Consider the following 9711-nt stretch of genomic DNA (forward strand, 5'->3'; position numbering starts at 1 on the left):
GCAAACCTGAGGTGCCCATGTGCAAGCACACCCTCTGTGTGTGTGTGTGTATGTGTGTGTGTGTGTGTGTTGACCAATGAACTTTGCCACTCCAGTAAGTACCCTTCAGCTCTTAGCTAGCTCTTATATTCTTTGCCTTGATCTTCATTGCTACCCAGGAGCTCAGTAATGCCAAATTGTGGAAGACTTTACCTTGTTTTCATTATGGATAGTGGAAAGAAAAAGAGGTCATAGTTATTTATTCAGAAAAAGTGCCATGGTGACATGTTTTATATAAAACCACCTATCTCTGGACTTCTTGGAGGGATGTAATGACTATTCATTAGATGTGAAGTAGATGATCTGCTAGCTAGTTTATTGTATTAGCTAAAAATACAACACTGGAACCCCTGCTCCGGCTCACAGCCCACTGCCCACCCCCCACCCTGCTGACCACAGCAGCAGACCAGCAAGAGGTGGAACTGTGTGGAGCTAGCCTGAAGCCCCTGCCCCAGTCCCCCAACCTTGGCAGCAGAGTGGTAAGAGGTGGAACATTGTGGAGCTAGACTGCAGCCTCTGCCTCAGCGCCCCACCCTTGGCAGCAGACCAGTGCACCCCCCCACACACACACATGTACCTCGGATCTCCTGGCTGTGCTGGTACCTGGATTTACACCACAGAGGCACAGGGGATTATAAAGGCCATTGTCCTGATCTCCAGCCTTGATTATGATTGAATTCACTTATAGGTGATAGATTAATAACTACCACAAACTGTCATTTTCTAGGCTGTGCTTGATGCTTTTGTGTTGCTGGTTGTATTACTTGGGCTAAGATGTTGTGATTGATCTAATCAGTTGTGCTTCCTGGCATAATGAAAAAGAGATCGCCTCAGAGTTGTTTGAGACTCAAAACCTATATAATATAAGCTATATATCAGAAAGATCAAAGTATTAACCCAAAGACAGTATCAAACCAAGGACTGTACCAACAACAAAAATAGTAAAGACAGTCAAGCAAGACACAAGCACAAACACAGACTGCCAGCTCACCAGAGGCAAATTCTGGAGGAAATGAGGTAGGAAAAGTCTGATAGTCAACCACCTGAACACCCTGAACTGATAGCACAGGAATTAACAAAACATGAATGGAGCTCTAGAAAAATTCAAAACAGACATAATTTCCCAGATAACTACAGATATGTTGAGCAGAATGAATGATGTGATTAGAGACTCTAGAACAGATAAAAAAAAATACACAAGCTCAGGGCCATTATAGAAGCCATGAATACAGTACAGGAAAGAAATGGAAACCATGAATGCCCAACATAGGGAAGAAATGGAATCCATAAAACAGTTTCAAACAGATATCCAAGAAATTAAAACCTGTATTGAAAGTATACGTAACAGGCAATCTGAAGACAGGATATCAGATGTAGAAGACAGGATGGTGGTCAGTGACCATGAAAACAGGGAATCTCTTAAAAATAGTAAGGGAACCTGAGAAATCAATCCAACAGCTCCTGAATTATATAAAGAAGAAGAATATAAGACTGATAGGAGTCCATGAAAAAGCAGGAGAAAGAGCAAGTGACACAAAAAAGCTTTTCACACAATTAATGACAGAAAACTTCCCAAACAGAGCTAAATAATTTGATATACAGATAAGTGAGGCATATAGGAGTCCATCTAGCCATGATCCAAAAAAAAATCTACACATAGACATATAATAAGCAAGATCCTGGTAACACAACAGAAGAATAAAATACTGCAAGCTATTAAAGAAAATAAATAAATCACATGCAAAGGAAAGACTATAAGAATCACAGCCTACTTTTCAACCTAACCCCTCAAGTCAAGGAGAGCCTGGAGTGAGGTATTTCAAGCCCTAACAAAACAACCTCCAACCTAGACTGCAAAACTCTCTTTAAAAAATGATGGAGAGTATTCTGCAAAACTCTTTTTAAAAATTGATGGGGAAGTACAATACTTCCATGACAAAGACTATCTGAGAAACTTCATGAATACAAAACCAGCATTCCAAACAATTCTAAAAATACCCTAGAAATAGACAATGAAGATCACAACTCCATGAGGCTCAACAGAGCAAAATCCATCAGACAAAGCAAGAAAATAAAGGGAGAGGGGGAAAAAATTCAAAGAGCCAACAGTAGGAAAATAAAATGATGATAATAAGTCAGTACATATAAGTTATAACCATAAATATTAATGGCCTCAATTCACCAATCAAAAGAAATAGACTGGCAGAATGGGTTAAGAAGTAAAATCCAACAATATGCTGTATACAAGAAATGCACCTAGTTAAAAAATGAACTTAATAGACTAAAAGAAAATAGACTACCCAGAAAAAAGCAGGGGTAGCTATCTTATTTGCAGGCAAAGTAAATTTCAAACCAAAACTAATTAAGAGAGATGAAGAAGGCCACTACATCCTTGTAAAGGGAACAGTCTAACAGGAAGAGATGACAATCAAATATATATACACCAAATACTAATAAGCACTAATAACAGATGTAGTGTGAGGACCTAAATACTCCACTGTCATGAATAGACAAGGCCATACAGTTAAAAATCAACAACAAAATAATAGAACTCATTCAAGCTTTTGAACAAATGGACTTAAGACGTTTTAGAGAGTTCCACCCCCACAAAATCAGAATATACATTCTTTTCAGCTGCACACTGATCATTCTCCAAAATAGACCATATACTATCTCATAGAACATGTTTAAATAAATTCAAAGGAATTGAAGGTATCCCATGTATATTATCAGATCATAATGCAATTAAACTGGAGATCAGTAGCAAAAAGAAACTGCAAGAACTTCAAAAACACATGGAAATTGAATAACACTCTCCTGAACAACCAAAAGGTCACACAGAAAATGGAAGCAGTCACACAGTTTTTACAAATAAATGTAATGCCAGTACAACATACAGGAATCTATGGGACACAAAGCAGTTCTATGAGCGAAATTTATAGCAGTGAATGCCCATAAAAGAGAGCCAGCTCAAATAAACAACTTAATGCTGAATCTTAAGCTTCAAGAAAAAGAAGAGCAAGATAAACTTAAAGCTTATACAAGGGAGGAAATTATAAAGATCAGAGCAGAAATCAGTGCTAAGGAGACTAAGAGAACGATACCAAAAAAGAAAAAAAAAGGAAGAATTGGTTTTTTGGAAAAATAAATAAAATTGATAAACCCTATCCAACTTTGTCAAGAAAAGGAAAGAAAAACGCTCAAATGCATGCAATGTAGAACAAAAAAGGTGAAGTTACAGTAGATCCAGCAGGAACCCAAAGGATCATAAGTACTTCGAGAACCTATGCTCTGTGTAATAAAATGGAAAATGAAGAAACCAGCAGGAATCCAAAGGATCATAACTACTTCGAGAACCTATGCTGTCTAATAAAATGGAAAATGAAGAAATGGGCAGATTTGTAAATACGTATGAATTACCAAAGTTGAAATAAAAATTCTAAGGGTCTGAGGATCAGTGGAACAGATTGGAAGACACACAAAAAAACTCCAGATGCACTCAGCTACCTCATCTTTGACAAAGGAGCTGACCGTCCCCACTGGAGGAAAGATAGCCTCTTTAATAAATGGTGTTGAAAAAACTGGATCTCAACCTGCAAAAGATTAAAACTAGACCCTTATCTGTTACCATGCACTAAATTAACATCCAAGTGGATTAAAGACCTAAATGTTAAAACAGAAACACTAAACTTGCTGGAAGATAAATTAGGCAGAACTCTTGAAGACATTGGCATAGGAAAAGACTTTATGAACAAATCCTCAGTAGCACAGGAACCAGCAGAAAGAATCAACAACTGGGATCTCATCTATTAAAAAGCTTCTGCACTGCAAAAGAAACCATCAACAGAACTAAGAGACAACCTACAATGTGGGGAAAAAAATTTTTACCAGCTGCTCCTCAGACAAAGGACTCTTATCTAAAATATATAATGAACTCAAAACAACCAACCCCCCCAAATATAAAGACCCAATTCAAAAATGGGCATCTGAAATGAACAGACATTTCTCAGACAAAGAAATAAAAGCAGCAAGTAAATATATGAAAAAATGCTCCACATCACGGGTCATCATTCAAGAGTTGCAGATGAAAACAACACTGAGATTTCACCTCATCCCACAAAGAATGGCTGCTATCAAGAAATCACACAACAAATGTTGGCGTGGTTGTGGGGAGAAAGGAACCCTTCTCCATGGCTGGTGGGAGTGCAGACTGGTGCAACCACTATGGAAGTCAATATGGAGATATCTCAAAGAACTAGGATTAGAGGTTCCATTTGATCCAGCCATCCCTCTGTTGGGTATCTTTCCAAAAGAATTTAAAGAATCATACCACAGTGATATTTGCCCTCCCATGTTTATAGCGGCACAGTTTGTAATAGCTAAAACTTGCAAACAGCCCATCTGCCCATCACTTGGAAACTGGATAAAGAAGATGTGGCTTTTCTATAAAATGAAATACTACTCAGCCATAAAGAATGAGAAAGTAGATTCGCTCATAGGTAAATGGGTATATTTTGAGGATATATTCCTAAGTGAAATAAATAAGTCTCACATATGCAAATACTGAATAGTTTCTCTGGTATGAAAAACTAAAATAGTACTCAAGATCCTAATGGGACAATTAGCAACATGAAATAGGAAGAGAAGGACCAATGGTTTAGGGACAGTAAGAAGGATAGGGAAAGGGGAATAGGGGAAAAGGAAAAAAATATGAGAAAATGTAAAAATGGAATTAAATTGTTTGAAGGTGGGGTGGGAAGGAGGGGGTGAAGGGAGGGTGTGGGCAAGGGGTAAAAATAAGAACCAAGATTTGCCATGTAAAGGTATAAGATCCCAGTAATGAATGTAACTATACTGTCTACCTAGAATGTACCACTAAATGCAATTTAAAAGAAAAAAAATAATGAATACTGATTATTTTGAAATTAGCAACTAACCTAGTGACTAAAGCAGCTTCCTGAATACATCTGTTGGTTTTGTTGTATTGTCTTGCCATAATGACATACTGGTTTTTAGTAACAGTGTTGTAATTGATAGGCTAATTTGTTTCTTTCTTTCTTCTTCTTTTTTTTTTTTGTTTTTTTTTTTTTTTGTTTTTTTTTTTTTTTTTTTTTTTTTTTTTTTTTTTTGTTTTTTTTTTTTTTGGTTTTTTTGTTTTTTTTTTGTACCAGGAGTTGAACTCCGGTACTTGTCATTGCAAGGCAGGTGCCAGAACCACTGAGCTAAATCCCCAGGCCAATAGACTAATTTTAAGATGTGCTGGAGGAATGAAACCTCCAGGGTTGGTTTCTGATTTCTCATATACCTGTCAGATTTCTGACTGATACATATTGATATTTTCTGTTTGTATTTATGACCTCTGTCTGCCTGTCTACCTGTCTATAAGGAATGGCAAAGAACAATAGCATTCACTTCGGTATGTTAATGAAACACATAAATATTGAATGAAGAAAATATATGACTTGAATGTTTAGCAGTGCCCCCATCCTTTGCCACTCTGTTATCACAGAGTAGAAAACCAGTTTTGGAGTATTATGATAATAGCCAGAAAGTTGTTGGCTTAGCTTATATTACCAGTTAAAATTCTTTTAAAAATTTGATCTAAGGTTAGGTTACAGGCATTAAGAATTCAAAATGGAACATTGTGTTATTGTTTGTTTACATGAAACAGGGAACAGGAAATGTCCCTTGTGCTTTGTTGTTGGCCATCTGGATTTATCTTCTTGTAGAAGAGTTTTCCTTTTATAAACTACGTTTTTTTTTTTTTTTTTTTTTTTTTTTTTTTTTTTTTTTTTTTTCAGGGTCTCGCTATGTAGTTGAGACTGACCTGGATCTCACTATGTAGCCCAGGCTGGTCTCGAACTCACAGCAATCCTCCTTCCTCAGCCTCCTGAGTGCTGAGATTGCAGGTGTGCACCACCACACCCGGCTTATAAACTACTTTTAGACAAACAGCCCTAACTTTGAAGCATTGACCTGGAGAGAGCAAGTAAGAATGACTCACAAAATCACTAACAAATCATCTAACCTTTATGCATCATTTTCAGATAGGCTATTTCTTGGAATTATTGGAAGCTAATAAATTAATGCACATAGATTTGCCTTCCTGAGAGGAGTGACATTTCACTTGGATTTGGGCATATACTGTATTTTTGTAAGGATGGGCACAGGGAAGGTTTAAGAATCTTAAAATCTCTATGAAGCCTCTAATTTCTATTTGCCATCCTTCAGAATACTCCAAAACCTTTAACTAGAACTACTGATAATGTTTAAGTGAATTGTACTTTTACACTTGATCTTAGCCAAAAGGCCGAGAAGCGATGAATTGTACTTTTAAAAAATTTCAAATCTGCAATTACCATGAGTCCTCTTATTTGAAAATCTTATATGAGTGGCTTTTTATGCATTTTAGGAAGAAGAGGGGACTGATTTAGAAAGCTCTTCATAGCTGATTTATTTTTAAATCAATGAAGGACAATTCACTGTCTTCCCGCCTATTTTTTTTTTAATCAAACAAGGTTTTAGGTATAACATCATGCTGACAGTACTTACTTTTACACAAGGAAAGGAAATGATCTGAAAATTTTGAATGAAATGTTTCCCAGAAACACAGAAGTACTGAACAGTGATACTTAATGTAGATGGTGACATAGCATATTTGCTGCCTTTTGAATATCAGCTTTATGCTCAGGCCATTTTTTACCTTTAAGTAAGATCATGGAAACTGTTCAACACTATAAATGATAAAATTTTTTAAAATTTAAACACTAAATGCCTCCCAGTAGGTTTTATGTAAGAAATGAGTGATTCAGACTTAATAGGGTCAAATTCAATTACTCGAATGTGAACTTTCCTCTGTGTTTTAAGTACTCAGGAAAATTTTTTTCTCCCTTTAAGTTTCCAAATTGATTATCTAATTTTATTCCCCAGTAATCCTGGGAGCTAAGAATCATCTCAGTCATTTAAGAAATCCCCCTTTTTTGAAGGTCAATCCCTTTATTTCCTAGAGCAGTTATTTTCTTCATTATAGCTTCACCACCTTCTTCCTGAGTTTTTTGAATGTGTAAAGTGTGAATGGCTCGTAAGATTTTAATAATGCAGTGAATATGTTTGAGTGGAAGTTGGCTCTTGAAATGCTTTGGAATAAAATTTATTAGGCATTTTATCATTTCAAGGCTTTTTTAGCATGTTCATGTACCCTGTTTCTCATACCTTTTTCTTTTCCTTAAAGGCCTTATGGGCTTTTCTTAGATGATTGTTTGTTGCTTGGATGGTAACTGTAATATTAAATGAGTAAGGTTACTTCCAGTAATTAGATCATATAGCTAAGAACTGAAAATGCTCTTTTTCTTTTAAAATTCTAAACTGAGGATTTAACCCTGGGGTCTTGTGCATGCTAAGCAACAACTCTACCATTGAGCTATTATCCCCAGTCCTTTTTATTTTATTTTGAGACAGAGTGTCCCTAAGTTGCCCAGGCTGGCCTCAGACTTTTGATTCTCTTGCTTCAGCATCTCAGGTACCTGGAATTACAGTCATGCACTGCCGCATCTGGGAGCCTTGGCCTGGCAGCTTCTTCCCATTCTTCTCCTCTGGCTATCTCCTCCTCTACTTCCTTCTTCCTCCCCTTCTCATCTCTATCCTCATCTTTCTCTTTCCCTCCTTAGAACAGCAGCAATCCAGGGAAGGGGGACTATATATAATAATTTAGGGGCCATATATAGACTATTACCCCCAACATTCTATATAGATCAAATACCTTACTCGTTTTTAGGTGTGAACTAGAGAAAATAGCTTTGCCTCCACCCCAGAACACAAACATGCTACTTTATTTGAGTAAATTGTAAATTATAAATTCTTCTGCAAAACAGAAGCATAAAGGAACCTGCACAAAGTGCTTTGTACAGATCCAATTAGGAAGTTGTGTTATTATATCTCATTAGCATCGCCAGAGGTATGGAGGTTAAATTTACCATTTTTTAATATAACTCAGAGCCATAACAATAATTTTTAAGCATCAATAAGTATGTATGAAATTATTATCAATGCTAAATTGCATTAACTTAGTTTCTTTATTAAAATTTTTTTTCTCTTGTTTCCTGAGGTCTCAGAAAGGCAGTGGTTCAAGGGATAAAAGCTATCCCAATGATACAGTACCAGCATTCTGTTATTTTACAATTGGATAATAGGGATACCTGTGGTATTAGAAAACCTAATTATAGTTGCACCCCATGGCATAATTATAAGCTTCTCTCCTTCCAGACATGAAAATTAAACAGTTAAACTTCTGTGCACATACACAGCACCAGTGTGCAACAAACCCTGCTATTTCCTTACATGAAAAATGTAATGGAGTTAAGCTGACATTCTCTAGAGAAGATACATAGATAGTGATGGTGAATCTTTAGACACCACAATTCAAAACCCACTTATTTATGGCAAAGTTCCAACACTGCAATTGTACCTTAATATCTGGTACTAGCTACTTGGGTGACTTGGCCCATGATGACAGAGAGAGCTCTGCATGCACACTGCAGCATGTGTGCTACAGGTTCACCACCCCTGGAGGAACTGGTAAAGTTGTTTATTCCTCCTCCTTAAAAAAAACAAAGCACTGTAGAAAACAAAACAAAACAAAAACATACATTTTCTTTATCCAGTCTCCAGTTGATGGGCAGTTCAGCTGTTTCCAAGTTTTAGCTATTACAAACTGCTGCAGCTGTAAAGAATGAGAAACTAGAGACATTTATAGCTAAATGGGTGCACCTTGAGGCCATACGCTTAAGTGAAATAAATAGAACACACATGTGGAAATACTGAATTGTTTCTCTGGCGTAAAAAAAAGAAAGTGTAAGTAAGGATCAAAATGTATAATAAATAATGTGAAATAGGAAGAAAACGTCCAAAGGGGAAGAGGAAATGGGAGAGATAGGGGAAAGTAAGGAAGAGAAAGAAATAAATATGAGAAAAGGAAAAAATGGAAACACAGTCTTTGTAAATAGGGAGGGGTGGAGGGGTTGGGAATGAGGAAAAAAATTAAGAACTGACATATTATGTAAAGATATAAATTCCCTGTAATGAATGTCAGCATATTGTATACCTAAAATGTACCAATCAAATTAATGAATGAAATATTAAAAGGATGCAAAATTTGTTCCAGAAAAACAAAACACTGTCATTGTCATTTAAACTAAAATGTCAATGTCAAATGCTAGAGGCTAAGGCTTTTCTTAATGATCAAATTGTCTGTAATGTTTTTCTTTTTTTTTTGGTTTTTTTGAGACAGGGTCTCACTATGTAGTTGAGACAGACCTGGAACTCACTACATAGCCCAGGCTGGTCCTGAACTCATAGCTGTCCTCCTGCCTCAGCCTCCAGAGTGCTGGGATTACAGGTGTGCACCGCCACGCCCAGCTTTGTAATGTTTTTCTTTTGGGGAGGAATTTGTGTTGCCAGTGTTACATTGGAAAATTTTGCACACTTGACTATTTGCAAAATTTACATGTAGAAGTTTGTCATGTAAAATTGCTTTTTCACCAACAACAAGGTTTATTCTCAAATAGTTGTCAACAGTCCTTCATTTTAAAATCAAATTACTGGCTTGTCTTTTAGATGCTGAGACCTTTGAGATAAATAAAGGTCATGTCTGAGGTGTTCACAAATCCTCAAGAA

The 9711-nt window shown here is 36.5% G+C and overlaps 1 pseudogene; it reads right to left on the reverse strand.

Moving 5' to 3' along the window:
* Positions 1-6210: 6210 nt before the first annotated feature.
* On the reverse strand, positions 6211-6361 carry LOC117286223 (annotated as a pseudogene).
* Positions 6362-9711: the final 3350 nt, after the last annotated feature.

This window comes from Fukomys damarensis, unplaced genomic scaffold (assembly GCF_012274545.1).
Source record: "Fukomys damarensis isolate Sample0158 unplaced genomic scaffold, DMR_v1.0_HiC HiC_scaffold_15, whole genome shotgun sequence".
Classification (NCBI taxonomy): domain Eukaryota; kingdom Metazoa; phylum Chordata; class Mammalia; order Rodentia; family Bathyergidae; genus Fukomys; species Fukomys damarensis.